Raw genomic sequence first — 14,378 nt, 5'->3', positions numbered from 1 at the left:
GGGAGAGAGAGTTGGGGAGAGAGAGGGATGCAGAACTTGAGAGACTATTGAAAGCTGAGAATGAACTGAGGGTTGGGGGGGAGGGGGGAGGGGGGAAGACAGGTGGTGGTGATGGTGGAGGGCACTTGAGGGGAAGAGCACTGGGTGTTGTATGGAAAACAATTTGACAATAAAATATTATGGAAAAAAAATAAATAAAATTAAGATACCTTCAAAAAAAAAAAAAAAAAAAAGAAGTGACATTTCCAGGCAACCAATTAGCCCTAAACTTAAGAAAAGATAGATGCCTTCAAGGAGAGATGACATATAAACATTTGCTTATCTTGAAAAAACACAGGGACTATGAAACTAGTAAAAGGATTTTGGTTAAGATTTTAATGAAAATGAAGTGAAAACACTTGAAACAATATCTAAACCAAAGAGCTGGGATTCAAACCCATCTCACTCAGACCTCAAACATATATTCCTTCCAATGTAACGAACAGATGGCGAATAACGCAAAACATCCTGTGTAACAAAAAAAGGCGATTTCTCTTTTACTCCAAATGGCAATAGAAGTCTTTTCCCTAGGCGTGCCCCTTAATACCCATCACCCATTTAGCCCACCCCCATCCACCTCCATCAACCCTCAGTTTGTTCTCTATCCTTAAGAGTCTCTTATGTTGCTTTCTTCTCTTTTTTACCCCTTCCCATATGTTCATATCTGTTGTTTCCTAAATTCCACATGAGTGAAACCATATGGCTTTTGTCTTTATCTGACTTATTTTTCTTAGCATAACACACCCTAGCTCCATCTACGCTGTTGCAAATGTCAAGGTTTCATTCATTTAATGGCTGAGTAATATTCCAGTGTATGTGTGTGTGTGTGTGTGTGTGTGTGTCTGTACACACACCACATCTTCTTTTCTTTTTTTTCATTTTGAAACAAGGTTTTATGTATTTTTTTTAACCTCTGGTTGTCGACATTTTGAAGTTTATGATGCATTCTTATTACAAAAGTTCTTACATTTGGACAAAGTCAAAACCATATTTAAGAAAATCTCATGAACATTTTCCCAAACAGGACAAGTACAAGAATCATAATGGATAAAAAATGAAAACAAACAAACAAACAAACACAAAAGAAAAAAAAAAACCCAAACTCACTAAGATCAGATATGATGTGGAGATCCAGAACTTTAATACATTCCCTTAATTTTAGGACTTTTTTTGTCATCAGATCACCACCAGCACCACTTCTTTCTTTATCCATTCATCAGTCAGTGGACATCTGGGCTCTTTCCATAGTTTGGTTATTACTGCTAATGCTGCTATAAATATCAGGGCGCATATACCCCTTCAAATCTGTATTTTTGTATCTTTTTCAAACTTTCACTTTAACCAAGCAAGCTTCAAATTCTCCCCCAATATCTTTAATATCCATACATTGTTCCAACAACCACCCATTGTTCAAGGCACAAAACCAACAACTATATTAGCTTCCTCCTTTTCCTTCAATTTCACAACCAACCAGAAAGCAAATATTTTTAGCTCTACTCCATATATAGTAAAACATTGCTTTGTGAGTAACTTGTTCTGCGAATGTTCTGCAAGATGAGCAAACATTTCCAATAAATTTTAACTTGATAAATGAGAGATGTCTTGCAATACGAGTGGTACATGATGCCAAACATTGATCACAACTGAGCCAATGGTGCTTTTCTCTCTCCCTCTCCCTCTCTCTCTTGCTCTCTCTCTCTCTATGTGGGATTGTGGGTGATCATCTCCCATGCTCGGATGCTCAATCTCAGGCTACAGTGTCTGGCAGAAATCAGTGATTTTTTTTCAGGACGTTGGAAGGCGCCCGCAATGGGCACTAGTGTATTTTTTGTCACTTCAAAGCATGTATAGACAGTCCTTTGCTTTATCATACAAGAGTAAGCTTAGGGATGCTTTGCTTCATTCTAGGTCTGGCTGCCTGTAGATATAGATACTTTATCCTGCTACCTTACTCCCAGTTACATTAAATACAGTAAATGACAAGAGTTTATGAATACTGTACTATAGTCAACATCTGTGCAAGTGTATACAATGGCCCCATGTAGAAAAAGGTTGAAAAGAAAGGCAGTAAGAAGGAGGAGATGATTACAGTGGAAGTTAAGAACAAAATCATCAAGAAGTACAAATGAGGTATGAGAGTGGCTGAAATTACAAGATTTTATAAGAAGTCTACATCTGCTTCCTGTCTGCAGAGGAGGAGGAGAAAAAGGTGGAGAATTCCCTCACTTTAAATGAGATTAGGGAGATGTGTAAAATGTGGGAAACACTGCAAAATTTTGTAGAAAAGCATCACCTGAACAAGGGTGTAGCAATGTGAATGATGAATCTGTTTAATGACAATGCAACGTCACCTTTCCACAAAATCCTCAAAAGGAGGCAAAAACAAGTGTCATTGGATAGGTCCCTTGTTAAAGCTGCATGAAAAGAAAAAGATTCCATTGAGCCAACAGACAGCAGTGATAATTAGTGATAGTGAAAATTGTCCTACACAATAACCCTCCTCTCTTGTCTCCCTCCCACCAGCATGAAGGTTTTCAAAGGTAACTGCAGGTTAATTTATTTTTCTGTGTATTTTGTATTATATTACAGTACTGTAATCATTTTTACATGAGTATTTTTGGGTTGTGGAACAAAATTATCTGAGTTTCCATTATCTCTTAAGGGGAAATTCACCTTGATATACAAGTGCTTTGGATTACAAGCATGTTTCCAAAATGAATTATGCTTCAAAGCCAAGGTTTTACTGTCTGTTCTGAATCTCTACACTTCTATCTCCATATGATTTCACTCATATGTGGAATTTAAGGAACATATGAATATGTGGGGGGGAAAAGAAAGGCAAACCAAGAAACAGACTCTTAACTACAGAGAACAGAGGGAAGGTAGGTGGGCGATAGGTTAAATAGGTGATGGGCATTAAGGAGGGCACTTGTAATGAGCATCGGGTGTTGTATGTTAAGTGATGAGTCACTGAATTCTACACCTGAAACTAATATTACATTGTATGTTAGCTAACTGGAATTTATATAAAAACTTGGAGAAAAAAATAACAAAGGCCCATAATTATTGTCCAATATTTAAAAAATGGAATCCAAGCTTTATCGTGACTTTCAAGGTCCCCTACATGATTTGTATTATGACTATATTGCCAAATTCATTTCATGTCATTCTTCCTCCTTGTTTTCTTCACTCCAACCTAAATCTCATCTCAGGGATGAGATGAAGATCCTTTCCATCTCAGGGTTTTGCATTTTCTGTCTGTTTGAATTATCTGCACCTAGTTTTTTTTTTTTTTAACTATCTGTCCCATTCTCATCATTCTGGTCTCAGCTTTAATGTCACTGTTACAAACTGGGTTCTCAGGAAACACTCTTGATTAGAAGATTAAAATGTAGGAAGCTTATTAAAGAGTGCTCCTACAATCAAAACCTGTAGGAGACAAGACTGGAAAAACGACTGAACAGAGGATGAAGAGAAAATACAGTTCAGCAGCTCTAAGGCCTCAGGTGACCCCATGAAGAGCTGTTAGGCTAGAATGACTATTTAAAGTTATCCCAAGTTGAGAGATACGGTCTTCATGCCCCCTCACTGAATAGTCATTGGATTTAGGTTACTCCAAGGCAAGGAACAAGAGCTTGGTTGAGGTGGCTTTCATTGCCAAAGATATTCCGAACAAGGTGTCAGCTGAAGCTGTCAGTGACAAAGACATTCTTTTCCACAGCTTTTCATCTCAGAGGGTGGCATCTGGGCAGTGCAGTATAATATCCAGTTCATTCCTTGCATTGAATTCTCTTTCTTCACCAAGTCTGGTAGCAGCTCCTTCAGGACTCCAGTGAAACTTTTCCTGGAGGAACTTATATGAAAAATGTAAGTGGGATCCCTGCCCCTGGCCTTAACACTGCAGCTGAGATTATCTTCATGATTTACTATCCATTCTAGATTACTCCCATATTTGGCTAGCACTGCTGATAATCTTATGTGGTGTTGATCGAGGTATTCTTCCTGAAATTACTATGCACTCCTCAGGCCATAACTGTTACATTTTTCCATTTACTACCAAATTGGCTAGGAGACTATAAAGACATATAAGGGGACCATGTGAGTGCCAAATGTACTCTTCCTTATTCTCACTATGTAATAGCTAACAACTCTACTTCCTGGTGATTAGAATCAATCACCCTTTGCCAGAAATATGATTCCTCTTCTTGTTTGTTGGTCTCTTGGCATAAAAGGCTCAAAGTGGCTTGGCATTAACCAGTTTATAGTTCAAAGAATCTCTTGGTTCATCTTCCTTTTGGGGATCATGATCTCCACAGGCCATGGTTGGAATGACAGGAAGCACCAAGTGCCCAAGTGGATCACTAGGACTACAAGTAACTAAGACCACTTCTGCTTCTACCCATTAGTTTCTAACTATGTCTCTTACCTGTTGGGGACAAAGCACCACATAATGGTCTTTGGTTTAGTATGAATACTGCATCCTGAAGGATGGTGAGTCATTTGTGCAAGTTACCATCTTTACATGGTTGCCTCAAATATGTCTTTAGCAGGCTATTTCATCATTCCCTTCAGATGAGAGCCATGGATATATGTATAGACCAGCACATCCCAGTGTTGTGAGCTCATTACTGTACCTCCTTTGCTGGAAAGTAGGATTCTTTGATGTGACTATATGTGGAATCCATACTGGTGGACCAATCAATCAATAAGCTCTGGGATATTATCTTGCCTCAGGCTCTATAGGCAAACATATGCCTAGAGTAAGTGTTGATTCCTATAAGATGAGATGAAGTGCCTTTCAGTGTGAAAGAGGTCCAATGTGCTCATCTAGGCACCAAGCAGATATCTAATCTCCTTGTGGAATGGTCCTCGGAAGTGATTTTTGTTGAGGACATGCTAGACATGTGGCAAAAAGAATAGCTAGATTAACTATAGTGAGGGCCCATATTTTAGTATTTCTTATACTCCTGCCACTATAGATGTCTATTCCTGTACCACCAGTATGATCACTGATGGCAGAGGCTACCAAATGTCACCTGAGTCAATTTGTCTACATGGTTATTTAGTACTTTCTTCCATGATATGTAGTCTCTAATGGATTAACATGAATTATAAATATCTTCCCACTTTGTTCTCATTCTTATAGTTCTATCCATGTGCCTCTACCCTAGCATTTCTTGTCCCTAATCTTCCAGTATTTCTCACTATAAGCCCCTAATTTGCCAGATCATTAATCACTGCCCAGTTCAGTAGTCTTGGATCAATTCAGTGACACAAGGGGGAGAACGAGGAGAAGAGCTTGAAGCATTGTCTTTGGGGAGGATTTCCTCTCCTTTTGGCTGTCAAGGTTATTCCTATCAGGGCTCTAGTGCAGCAGCTAATCATTTATGAACCTCACCCATGTACCAAGCTGAGTTACCTGTGAGGCAAACTCAGAACTTTTTCTTCCTGTGGGAACTGGTTAAAATAAGAACTCTGTATAGTCATATGTGTGAGCTGAGGGAGAAGCACTCAACTGACAATCATGGATTACATGAAGATTTAGATTCCCTGCTCACAGAGCTTGCTGACATCCACTGATTTTGCTCATGTTCAATCTTTGAACCATCTTATGATGGGTAGTTGCCTGTCCCTACTGATATGATGGTTCCAGCTCATGATGGAACCCAGCTCGTGATGGCCACTTCCAGACACAGTTACTAGGTGTCCTGTAATCAGTTACTTCATCTCTATCAAGACCCAACAGTGTGCCAGGAAATGTTTTTGAAAAACGTAATTCTCTGCTTCAATTGTTGATGGCACGGTTTTGATACAGAACTCTAGATGTCTGCAATGTTATTCTCCCATTGAGGTTCACCATAAAATCAACATGATACACTTCCCAGCATGACACCACTAATACTGTAAAGTCTATTAGGTTGGGATCACCAAGCAGGAGAATTGCTTCTACTACAGGCTGGACCTGCTGCAGTGTCCTTTCCTGCTCTGGACTCTACTCAAAGTTGGCAGATTTTTGTGTCACTTGGTATAGGGGTAAAAATAGTATTCTCAGGTATAGAATATGTTGGCTTCAAAACCTGAAGTGGCCAACAGGAATTATTTTCCTTTTTCATGGTGGGAAGTATAAAGTACACTAAATTATCCTTTACTTTGGAAAGGAATATTGGCAGATACCAGATAACTAACTCCTAAAATTTTTTACTGATGTAGTGAGTCCCTGAGTCTTTACAGACTTTATCTGTCCCCTCCTCACAATACATATGTCTTACCAAGGCCTCCAACATACTTGCCATTTCTTGCTTATCTGGTCCAGTCATCAATATAGTGGACCAGAGTGATGCTTTGCAAAATGTATAGCTAATCCAGGTTCTTTGAGATTAGGGCAAAGAGCTGAGGAGTTCTCCTGGACAAATTAAGATATACTATTGTTGTCCATTTCAAATGAATAAAAAAATCTCTGATCCCCATTTTGATGGTACTGGAAAAATGAATTTGCCAAATCAGTGGCCCTATATCATGTTCTTAGGCTGTGTTAATCTCCTACCACAAGGCAAAGTTACCACAACTGACATAAAAGTGGCTAATAGGTGAACTATTTGTTTAAATCTGTGACAGATTTACTGTCATTTTGCAGGTTTGTAAGGACGAGAGTGGAGAGTTAAATGGAGTTAAAGGAACTACAATTCCTGCTGCTTTCATCTCTGCCACTTTCCCAAGAATGTGATATTGCCTTTGATTTACCATCCTGGACAGTGGAGGTAGGCAGTTTCAAAGGAGTCCACTTGGGTTTCCAAGTAGGGTAGCTCTGCCCCAGAAGCCAGAGTTAAGATGAGGGTTACACCCGCTACCAGGTATGCCATTTCTAATTATACATTTGGCAACCACAGAAATCCTCACTATGTGATTCTATGGTCCCCCATGTACCTATTGTAAGTCATCAAGAGCTAGGATTACATTTATTACCTATCCTGTACATAGCCTCGCTCTAACAATAGGACCATGATGGTACTTTGGATCTCCAAGTACAGTTACCCAAGTAAATTGCTATAAGTCCCTTTGAAGGACTTGGGCAATCATTATCATGTACATTTGCTGTGGTGCTGCAGAGCATTTCTTCCTATCCAATCCAGATCTTCTTTCGGTCAATTGAGTGTAAGCTCTGAATACTGGAAACTGTGGAGAAGACCATGAATTTATATCAGGTGCCTGTCTTAGCTCCTGATAATCCAACTTTTATTTCTTCTGGTAGCACAGGTTGTCAATATCTTCATTGGCTGTCCTGTTTTGCCTCAAGGGAGTTGCATTCTGTTAATCATCATTTGTGGATCAGGTGTCCCAGACTGCCATTTCATACTTGTTACTTTATTAGGAAAGACTGTTCCTGCCTGTGTCACCACCTATCCTCTATTATGCTGGAGTCATGTTACCTCCACTGCTACCAGTGTGTCTATATCTGTTAAGGTATCTCCTACTGCTTGCCATTATCAGTGATGCTCATGTTCCTCTCCTTATTGTTTTGACTAGGCTCACCTGCAGAAACATAGTCATGTAGTAGATTGGCTGGGTGAGATTGGCTAAGGGTCTTTCTGAGACTATAATCAAGTGACAACCTGGACTACAGTCGTCTGAAGACTCTGCCAAGAGCAGGGTATCCACTTCCAAGCAGGCCTACTCAAGTTAATACTGACTGACTTAGGAAGACTCAGTTCTTGTCCATATGAACAACTTGAATGATATGGTGGTGGCTATCTTCAGAGCAAGCAATTTATGACCAAGGCAAAAGCCATGATGACTTCTATGATTCAGTCTTGAAAGTCCCATACTTCATTTGCCCAGTACTATACAGGTCACAAGCTCAGCCTATTCATTGCAGGAGAGGACTGTACACAAATGTGAATATTAGTGAGAATCCCTGGAGATTCTCATCCCATGATGAGGTTGCCAAAAACCATGGTCCACTCTCTGACTCCAATGATTCATTGTGTTCTCACATATAAACAGCTTCACCTGCTCTCAGTGCTACAAAAGTCTCAAACCTTTATAGCATCAGTTCAGAGTCCAGGGTTTTGCCACCTAAATCAGGCCTAGGGTTGAGCCCCTTGTGGTCTAGTTTCTAGAAATTACCTTCTAGAGTACAATTATTCTAGATATGAAGACCTGCGATCCAAAGAGACCTGGTATCTATACTCTTACACTCTCCCCACAAACACAACAAAGCCTGGTGGGATATGCATAACTTAACTTACAGATACTCCCAGTGAACTAAGTGGAAGGCAGGAAGTATAAGTCAGTCAAATGAAATTCTGAAATCTACTATTTGGGATTATTGGCAGTACTCTGATTAGGACTCAAGACCAGAGAATGTTTCTCCAAGGTTCCTGGCTCCACTTTCTATTCTCTTGAGTCTGACTTTTCAATCATCCTTCCTTCATCCTGAAAAGCATCCCATGGCTGCAGACAAGTTTTGTCCAACCTGCTTTCTATCTGTAAAATTTGGCAGTCCAAGGCCTCTTCATTTTTTGCTATTTTGGTACTTTTATGTATTTCTTGTAGTACAATTTTATTTAAATTTTTCTCACTTTAGCCACAAAAGCCACTCCTACAAATATATTTGAGACAATCCTCTACTTTTGGCTTCTGTTCCTGACAAATAATGCCCTAAGTTGTTACTGTCCCTACTGTTTCATTGAATGGCATTCTGAGGCACCATCTTAGATATTTCTCCATCTAAAAACAAGGGTTTTCTCAGTATTTTGGGTTTTGATCATAGTTGACATATATATTTACATAAGTTTCAGATGTACAACTTAGTGATTTGACAAATTTATACATTATGTATGTTCACCACATGCATAGTTACCATCTGTTCCACTATATCACTATCACAAAGTCAAGAGGACTATACTTCTTATGGTCTGCTTTTTATTTCCCTGGCTTACTCATGCCATAACTGGATGCCTGTATTTTCCTCTTTCCTTCACCTATTTTCCCCAAGCCCCTACTCCACTACCCTCTAGAACTATCAATTTTCTTCTGTATTTATAATTCTGGTTCTTCTTTTTGTTTATTCCTTTTTTGGCTTCCATTTATGACTGGAATCACACGGTATTTGTCTTTTTCAGTTGGAATTATTTCACATAGCATAATACCCTCTAGGTTCATCCACACTGTGTCAAATGGCACAGTCTCATACTTTCTTATGATTGTGAAATAGTCTATGTGTATATATACCACATTTTTCATATCTATTCATTTATTGATGGAGACTTAGGTTGTATCTTTTTTTGGTTATGGTAAATAATGCTGCAATAAACATGGGGGTACATATATATTTTTGAGTCAGTGTGTTCATTTTCCAGAGGTAATAACCCAACAGTCAAATTACTGGATCATATGATAATTCTATTTCTAATTTTTTGAGGAACCTCCATACTGTTTTCCACAGTGCCTGCACCAATTTACATTTCCACCAATAGTAAGTACACAGGGTTCCTTTTTCTCCTTTGTTGTTTTTTTGTGTTTTTATTTTAGCTATTCTTACTGGTGTCCAGTGATATCTCATTGTGATTTTTATTTGCATTTCCCTGATGATGAGTGATGTTGAGCTTCTCTTCATGTGTCTGTTGGCCATTTTCTTTGGGAAAAAAATGTCTATTCAGGTCCTCTGCCCACTTTTAAATCAGACTGTTTCTTTTCTTGGTGTTGGGCTGTATGAGGTCTTTACATATTTTGGATAATAGCCCCTTATCAGATATATCATTTGCAAATATTTTTCCCATTTAGTAGGTTGTTTTGTTTTGTTGATGGTTTCCTTTGTTGTTCAAAAACTTTTTATTCCAGTGTAGTCCCAATAATTTATTTTTGCTTTTGTTTCTCTTGCCTCAGAAGACATGTATAGAAAAATGTTGCCATGGCTCATGTCAGAAAAGTCACTACTTTTGCCCTCTTCTAGGATTTTTATGGTTTCAAGTCTCATGTTTATTTTTTAACATTTATTTTTGAGAGAGAGAGATAGAGAGAGAATGAATGAGTGGAGGAGGGGCAGAGAGAAGGAGACATAGAATCCAAAGCAAGCTACAGGCTCTGAGCCTGTCAGCACAGATCCTGACAAGGGACTTGAGCTCACAAACCATTAGACTGTGACCTGAGCCAAAGTTGGACACTCAACCGACTGAGCCACCCAGGCACTAAGGTCTTACGTTTAAGTTTTTAATCATTTTGAGTTTATTTTTGTATACGTTTTTAGAAATTTGTCCAGTTTCTTTCTTTTACAAAAGCCTGACCAGTTTTACTAGCACCATTTATTGAAAAGACTGTCTTTAGATATTACATATTACATATTCTTGAACCCTTGATCATAATTAACCAAATAAGTGTAGATATATTTCTGGTGTCTCTATCCTGTTCTATTGGTTTTTGCATCTATTTTTGTGCCAGTATCATATAATTTTGATTACTACAGCTTTGTAGTATATCTTGAAATCTGGGATTTTGATACTTCCAGCTTTGTTCTTTCCTAGGATTGCTTTGGCTATTCAGGCTCTTTTGTGGTTCCATTCAAATTTCAGTATTATCTGTTCTAGTTTTGTGAAAACGCTATTGGCATTTTGATAGGGATTGCATCAAACCTGTAGATTGGTTTGGGTAATGTGGACATTCTAACAATATTAATTCTTCCAATCTATGAGTATGGAATATCCTTCCATTTGTTTTTGTCATCTTTAATTTCTTTCATCAGTTATTTTATTATTTCAGAATACAAGTCTTTCACCCCCTTGGTTAAGTTTGTTCCTAGCTATTTTATTCTTTTTGGTGCAATTATACATGGTGTTTTTAAATTTCTCTGTGATTCTGTTGTTAGTGTATAAAAATGCTACCTATTTCTGGGTGTTAATTTTGTATCCTGCCACTTTACTGAATTTATTATTTCTTGCAGTTTTTTGGTGGAATCTTTAGGTTTTCCTATGTATAGTATCATGCTGTGCACAAATAGTGACAGTTTAACTTCTTTACCATTATGGATGCCTTCTTTTATTTTTCTTTTCTAACTACTATGGCTAGAATTTCTAATACTATGTTGAAAAGGAGTAGTGAGAGGGGGCATCCTTGCCTGACCATAGAAGGAGATCTCTCCATTTCTCACACTGAAAATGATGTTGTGGGTTTTTCCTATATGGCTTTTATTATGTTGAGGTATGTTGCCTCTAACTTCGTTTCATTTAGAGCTTTTATCATGAATTGATGTTGAATCTTGTCAAATGCTTTTTTGGCATCTATTAAGATGATCATATGATTTTTATCTTTCATTTTATTGATGTGTATGACACTGATTGATTTATAACCAAGAGTGGTTTTCTTACATTTCTCTTCCTGCTATTCATTATTAGTGTATAGAGATGTAACCAATTTCTGTATATTGACTTTGTATCCTGCAAATTTTTCTGATTTCATTTGTTGGTTGTAATAGTTCCTTGGTGGGTTTTGTGTCTCTAGTATCATGTTATCTGCAAATAGTTGACAATTTTACTTCTTACTTACCAATGTGAATGCGCTTTATTTCTTTTTCTTGTCCAATTACTTCAGGTAGGAATTTACTAAGTTGAATAAAAGTAATAACAGTGGACATCCTTGTCTTGTTCCTGATCTTAGAGGGAAAGCTTTCAGCTTTTTGCTGTTGTATATGATGTTAGCTGTCAGGTATATCACATATGGCCTTTATTATGTTGAACTATGTTTTCTCTATACCCACTTTGTTGAGAGCTGTTATCATAAAAAAGAATTGAATTTTTCAAAATGTTTTTTCTGCATCTATTGAGTAAATCATGATCTTTAGTCTTTCATTTTTTAAAAATAGTGTATCACACTGAATGATTTGCAGATATTGAAGCATCCTTATATCCCTGGAAAAAATCCCACCTGATCGTGGTAAATAACCTTTTTAATGTATTGCTGCATGCATAATTTTTTGTTGAGAATTTCTGAATATGTTTATCATGGATATTGGCCTGTAGTTTCCTTTTTTTTTTTTTTTTTGGTGTCTTTGTCTCATTTGGTATTAGTGTAATGGTGGCTTTGTTGAAAGTGTTTGGAAGCTTTCCTCTCTCTGAAGTTTTCTGGAATCATTTGAAGAAAATAGGCATTAACTCTTCTTTAAATGTCTCATAGAATTTACTTGTGAATCCATTTGGCTCTGGACTTCTCTTTTTTGTAGTTTTTTGATTATTGATTCAATTTCATTATTTGTATTCAGCCTATTCAGATTTTCTATTTCTCTCTGTTTCAATTTTGAAAGATTATATGTTTCCAGGAATTTATCCATTTCATCTAGGTTGTCCAGTTTGTCAACATATAATTTGCTGTATTGTATTATATTATCTTATAATTCTTTGTATTTCTCTGGTATCAGTTTTTGCTTCTCTCTTGTTTCCAATTTTACTTCCATGGGTCCTATTTTTTCCCTGATGAGTCTGGCTAAGGGTTTGTTAACTTTGTTTACCTTTTCAAAGAAACAGTACTTGGTTTCACTGATTTTTCTTTCTTTTTTTTGGTCTCTCTGTCATTTATTTCTATTCTGATCTTTATTTCCTTTCTTCTACTTCCTTTAGGTTTTGTTTATTTTTCTTTTTATAGTTCCTTTAGGCTTAAGGTTAGACTGTTGGGTATTTTTTTGTTTCTTTGTTTGCTTCTTGAGGTAGGCCTGTATTGCTATATACATCTCTCTCTCTTAGAACTGTTTTCATTGAGTCACAGAGACTTTGGACCATTGTGTTTTGTTTTCATTTGTCTCCATCTACTTTTGGTTTCTTTGATTGCTTCATTGGTTCATTGGTTGTTTAGTATCATGTTGTTTAGTTTCCACATGTTTGTGTTCTTTCCAGTTTTTTTCTTGTGAATTATTTCTAGTTTTAATACCACTGTGGATTGGAAAAGATGCACGGTATGGTTTCAATCTTCTTAAATTTTTTGAGGTTATGGCCTCAATAAATCTATTGTAATCTATTCTGGAAAATGTTCCATATGAACTTGAAAAGAATGTGTATTCTGGTTTTGGATGGATTATTCTGTATATATTTGTTATGTCCATCCGGTCCAATGTATACTTCAAAGACATTGTTTCCTTGTTCTTTCTGTCTGGATGATCTATACATTGATGTGATGAGTGTTAATGCCCCTAATATTGTATAATTATCAATTTCACTCTTTATGTCCATTAATATTTGTTTTATGTATTTAGGTATTCCAGTGTTGGGTACATAGATATTTACAACTATTAAATCCTTTTTTTGGACTGATCCCTTTATCATTATGTATTATCTTGTTACAGTTTTTGTTTTAAAGTCTATTTTGTCTGACATAGTATTGCTAGCCTGGATTTTTTTTTTCACTTTCATTTGTGTGGTGAATGTTTCTTCATCCCTTCACTTTCAATCTGTATGCATCTTTAGATCTGATGTGAATCTCCTGTAGGAAGCATTATAGATGGGTCTTGTGGTTTGTTTGTTGTTGTTTTAAAATCCATTTTTATACTCAATGTCTTTTGACTGACGTGGCTTATGAGCAATTAGGCCATTTACATTTAAAGTAATTATTGATAGATACCACCCAAAGCAATCTACATATTCAATGCAATCCCTATCAAAATAACACCAGCATTCTTCACAGAGCTAGAACAAACAATCCTAAAATTTGTATGGAACCAGAAAAGACCTTGAATAGCAGAAGCAATCCTGAAAAAGAAAACCGAAACTGGAGGCATCACTATCCTGAACTTCAAAATGTATTAGAAAGCTGTAATCATTAAGACAGTATGGTTCTGGCACAAAAACAGACACTCAGATCAATGGAACAGAAGAGAGAACCCAGAAATGGCCCCACAAATGTATGGCCAACTAATCTTTGACAAAGCAGCAAAGAATATTCAATGGAATAAAGACAGTCTCTTCAGCAAGTGATGCTGGGAAAACTGGACAGTGACAGGCAGAAAAATGAACCTGGACCACTTTCTTACACCATACACAAGGGATAAACTCAAAGTGGATGAAAGACCTAAATGTAAGGCAGGAAGCCATCAAATCCTCAAGGAGAAAGCAGGCAAAAACCTCTTTGCCCTTGGCTGCAGCAACTTCTTAACATAACTCTGGAGGCAATGGAAACAAAAGCAAAAATCAACTTTTGGGACCTCATCAAAATAAAAAGCTTATGCACAGCAAAAGAAACAATCAGCAAAACTAAAAGGCAACCAACGGAATGGGAGAAGATATTGGCAAACGACCTATCAGATAAGGGGTTAGCACCCCAAATCTATCAAGAACTTAGCAAACTCAACACTCACAAAATAA

General features: G+C 37.2%; 1 protein-coding gene across 1 annotated transcript in view; it reads right to left on the bottom strand.

Moving 5' to 3' along the window:
• Positions 1-14,378, bottom strand: part of LOC115300234 (ATP-binding cassette sub-family A member 3-like) — a 123,769-nt gene that overhangs the window by 77,147 nt on the left and 32,244 nt on the right. The window lies entirely within an intron of this gene.

The sequence above is a fragment of the Suricata suricatta genome, chromosome 8 (genome assembly GCF_006229205.1).
Source record: "Suricata suricatta isolate VVHF042 chromosome 8, meerkat_22Aug2017_6uvM2_HiC, whole genome shotgun sequence".
Classification (NCBI taxonomy): domain Eukaryota; kingdom Metazoa; phylum Chordata; class Mammalia; order Carnivora; family Herpestidae; genus Suricata; species Suricata suricatta.
This window is presented reverse-complemented; position numbering and strand designations above follow the sequence as displayed.